A 5075-nucleotide genomic window follows, 5' to 3' on the forward strand; every position below is an offset into this window, starting at 1 on the left:
TGAGTGGGTGGGTGGGTGGGTGGGTGGGTGGATGGATGGATGGATGGGTGGGTGGGTGGGTGGGTGGATGACAGTGTTCTGTTGAGGCCTCACAGAGTGGCTCAGTGGAGAAAGGCACTGCTGCCCAAGCCTGGCCACCAGAGTTCAACCCTGGCTCGCACATAAAGGGAGAAGAGAACCAACTCCACAAGTTGTCCCTCTGACCTCAACAAGCCCAGTACAGCCTGCACAGCCTTCACACACCCACATGCACACGTCGCGCACCCATGCATGCACACTCTCCAAATTTAAAACCTCAGTGTTCTGCTAAAGGAACAGTGACACGCTGGATTGCAGCTGCAACAAAGACGCTTCCAGAAGCACAGGGCAGCGCATTCAGAGCTCAGACAAGGGGCCTGCTTCTTTCTTACCAGCCAACTGCTGGAAAAAGCGGTGAGAGAAGCTCTCGGGAAGGCTGCAGAGCCACTGACCCTGGGCGGGCTCACCCAGGTGGGCTGCTACACGTCTTGCCAGCAGCAGTCGTCACTCACAGTGGTCAAAGGTTGGTCTCCCAGTCAGCCAAACTGACAGGAGGGAAACCCTTTATGACAGGCAACTTATACTGTACACTATACAAAACACTTAGTTTCAAAGGTCTTTGAATAGCTTTTGTGACTATTACATTTAAGAATTATCTAGGAGAGGGAAGAGGGCTTCTTTTAGTGCTTCTGTCTGGGGCTTTCCTTTTGCGTTTTTGGAAGGTGTGTTTGAAACAGGGTCTCACTATGTACTTTGCTGGCGTGGAACTCGCTCTGCAAACGAAGCTGGCCTCGAACTCACACAGATCTGCCTGCTTCTACCTCCCTAGTGCTTGGATTAAAAGGACGCGCGTCTTCAGTTTGTTTTACAGCAGGTTATACATCCCAAACTGACCCCAAAACTCACTCTGTAGCTGAGAATGCCCTTGAATTTCTGATCCTGTTTAAATGATAAATGTATATACCACGCCTGACTTAAAAGAGCTATTTCTCCTCAAAAAGAAATTAAGCTGCATAAATTTGTTAACATTTCAAAATATTACTTTTATGTTCTTTAATTAGAGGGGAAAAAAAACATCCTATAAAGGAACACAGGGGCCGAGCGTGGTGGCGCACGCCTTTAATCCCAGCACCCAGGAGTCAGAGGCAGGCGGATTTCTGAGTTTGAGGCCATCCTGGTCTACAGAATGAGTTCCAGGGCAGCCAGGGTGATACAAAGAAACCCTGTGTCAAAAAAAAAAAAAAAAAAAAAAAAAAAAAGGAACCCAGGGCTAAGAGTCCATTCTCAGTACAAGACCTAACTTCCTTTGTGACCACATGACCAAAGGTCCCATCCATCACTCTCCACTGCTTCTGCTTCCTCCTGCCTGGTAACTGAGACCCCCCATCTAAGCTTTCCAGCTGGTTCTGAGCTGTCTCTGAGAAAGGCACAGAGCCCATGGTGCTGCTCTTGGTAGGGAGCCCTGGACTGCCAGGCCATCGCTGGTGCTGCTCTCAGTGGGGAGCCCTGGACTGCCAGGCCATCCCTGGCTTGATCTCTTCCATGAGTTGTCACCCTGGCTCTCAGCACACTGTTGCCCACCCATCCCCAGGCAGGCATCCTCTGGCACAGCCGGCTTTCCTTCTCCAAGGACCTAACTAGCCACTGCAATCCTGTTCTGAGCTTACAGGCGCCTTCCATGGTTTTGATGGGGCTGGTTTGGCTGGCTGGCTGGTTGGTTTTACAGCAGAGCGGGGTGGTAAAGAATTGTGGGTTTGTGGGTCTTTTTGTTGTTGTTGTTGTTGTTGTTGCTGCTGCTGTGTGTTGCAGAACAAACCGTATGCATGTTAGGCAAGCACTCTATCATGTGAGCAAGCCCAACAGTTACTTTCTCAAAGTACACATCCCATGAGCTACCTCTCCTCTAAGCCCTTATGAGCGCATCTCTGCATAGAGCCAAGCCCTGGGGTGGGGGCTGGAAAGGTGGCTCCATGACTAACAGCGCTTGCTGCTTTTTTAAAAATTGTATGTCTATGAGTCCACTGTAGCTGAACAAATGCTTGTGAGCCTTCAAGTGCTTGTTGGGATTTGAATTTTTGGGACCTCTGCTCACTCCGACCCTAAGATTTATTTATTATGATACATAAGTACACTGTAGCTGTCTTCAGACGTGCCAGAAGAGGGCATCAGATCTCATTACGGGTGGTGGTGAGCCACCATGTGGTTGCTGGGATTTGAACTCAGGATCTTCAGATGAGCAGTCAGTGCTCTTACCCGCTGAGCCATCTCTCCAGCCCCCACTTGCTGCTCTTGCAGAGGACCTGACTTCCGTTCTGAGCACCCACATAGTGACTTATACTGCCCATAACTCCAGTTCCAGGATACACAACACTATCTTCTGATCTCTGTAGAAACCAGGCATACATCACACACACACACACACACACATGCTGGCAAAACACTAATACACATAGAAAAAAGTAAACCTAAAAAAATTATATTTTAAAGAATAAAATCTAAACTATCAGCATGTTTAACCAGGCATGGGAGCACACGCCTTTAATGCCAGCGCTCAGGATACAGAGGCTGGTGACTGGATTTGAGGCCAGCCTGGTCTCCACAGTGAGGCTTCAGGTCAGTCAGTGCTATATAGAAAGACCTTGTTGGGTGGGTAGGGAAGTGGAGGGGGGAGGGTATGGGGGACTTTTGGGATAGCATTGGAAATGTAATTGAGGAAAATACATAATAAAAAAAATATTAAAAAAAAAAAAGAAGAAGAAAGACCTTGTCACACACAAAAATTATCTAAATTATCTGCTGGTCTCAAAACATTCAGATCATTGCTTTGCTCACAAAAGTCCTAAATTCAAATGCCTCTCCTCACATTCTCCAGACTCCAGCCTGACCAATGCCCTCTCCTAGCTCTCGAGGTTCTCCCATCATTCTATACATGGCTACCAAGCACTTATCACAAAGCAGCTGTCACACTGCTAATAATAGAAAGAAATCAATAAGCTAATATGTTAGGCTCAGGTAATGAACTAAAAGCAAAATATGGCTGAAATATTATACCAGGCCCAGCTGAAAAATACAGCTGCTGGGAAGGGAATTGTGACCACGGTCAATCTTATGTTCCCTCTGCTTAAAGAGAAGAGAGTGTGTGTGTGTGTGTGTGTGTGTGCGTGTATGTGCACGCACACGCACGCATATAGTTAAAGTATGTACATATTTGTAGATACACACACACACACACACACACTTCCTTATTACTATACATGAAAGGAAACCAGTAAGCCAAGAAATGTTTAAGAATCTCTTCAAAGGGGTTAAATAACCAAGCTGACGACCGGACTCAGTTGGCAGCCGGCCTGCCTTGCACGCACAGAGTCCAGGCTCAGTTGTCAGCCGGCCTGCCTTGCACGCACAGAGTCCAGGCTCAACCTGAAGAACCACACACACCAGGGCATGGCATCACACACTTATAATGTCAACATCCCCAACCCATGCAGTGCTGTCCTCTGGTAGCAGGCTCCCATCCCCGCCTCCCATTATCGTGCACCTTTCTAGGACAAATCAGAGCCTTGCAAAGAGCAAAGAACACAAAAGTTCTCCATTTCAAACACAAAACACCATGTGAGTCAGGCAAATTAAACTGCTCAGCTGGTCAGATGTGACCTTCTGACCCTCCTGCTCCTGTCCCGTCATCAGGATATCGTGGACAAGGTCACCTGACACAGTTACCTCGGCATCTCCCTGCTCACCCACTTTCTCCCTGAGACTTTGGTCCCTGGGTCCTACCCTCCTTCACGTTCAGACTGTCAGAACACAGATCTGAGAAGCTATGTGCAAAGATCAGTTCCTTGAGCATCTCAGATCACACGTGCATTTAAGCTTTGCTTCTCGGCCAGACTGGGTCCATGGCCTTCAGTATAAATTTAGCACAGGGCCTGACTTTATGGACTTTCCTGATAACAACATCAACATCCACACCACACACACACTTCCAGTCAAGCTCTGACCCCTGAAATGCTAAGGGGTTCCTTTAATGGCCAGGTTCTAGAGAAATGAGAAAAGGAGAGAGTGAAACAAAACAAGATTTTATAATCTGTTCATAGGATTCAAATGAACTTCATCCATTTTTCGTCCAGCTAACATGCCAGTCGGCTTCTTAAAGTAAGTACCAGCTCATTAACATGGCAATTTCCTAATAGTTAGATCATAGGTAAATTAAGAAGATGAAGCTAGGGGCTGGAGAGATGGCTCAGTGGTTAAGAGCACTGACTGCTCTTCCAGAGGACCTAAGTTCAATTCCCAGCAACCACATGGTGGCTCAAAACCATCAGTAATGGTATCCGATGCCCTCTTCTGCATTGCAGGCATAAATGCAAATAGAGTACTCAGAGAGATAAATAAATGAATACTTAAAAAAATAGATGAGGCCAGGCAGTGGTGGCGCACACCTTTAATCCCAGCACTTGGGAGGCAAAGGCAGGTGGATTTCTGAGTTTGAGACCAGCCTGGTCTACAGAGTTGAGTTCTAGGACAGGAGGGCTACACAGAGAAACCCTGTCTCGAAAAACAAAAAAACAAAAATAAACAAACAAACAAACAAAAAAAAAGATGAGGCTACAAGTCTCCATTTGACTAGTGTGAATTCGGCAGTTTAGGGAACCTAAGAGAGTCATTCAATTGCATGGCCATCTGCTTCTCTCAGATGTAAGCACATAATACTAAAAGAAAATTCTGGACTTTTTAATCAGGTCAAAGAAGCTGTGTGTTCTAGGTTTATAATACATGCCACTCAAATTTAAACATAGGGCCCCTTGTTTAACAGTCTGAATAACAACAGAGAGAAGAAACGCACGAAGCCTGCCAGCGGTCATGAAGCAAGTGGCAGCTGCCAACGAGGAGGGGGCTTATACTCTGACACCGCAGTAAGCAACATCACTTTACTATTCACAATAAATAAGAGTATTTGTCGTCGGGCAGTGGTGGCGCACGCCTTTAATCCCAGCACTCGGGAGGCAGAGGCAGGCAGATTTCTGAGTTCGAGGCCAGCCTGGTCTACAGAGTGAGTT

The 5075-nt window shown here is 46.9% G+C and overlaps 1 protein-coding gene across 4 annotated transcripts in view; it reads right to left on the reverse strand.

Annotated features, from left to right (window-relative positions):
* Spen (spen family transcriptional repressor) overlaps positions 1–5075 on the reverse strand; it is a 70448-nt gene that overhangs the window by 42452 nt on the left and 22921 nt on the right. The window lies entirely within an intron of this gene.

Source organism: Mus caroli, chromosome 4 (genome assembly GCF_900094665.2).
Source record: "Mus caroli chromosome 4, CAROLI_EIJ_v1.1, whole genome shotgun sequence".
Lineage (NCBI taxonomy): Eukaryota > Metazoa > Chordata > Mammalia > Rodentia > Muridae > Mus > Mus caroli.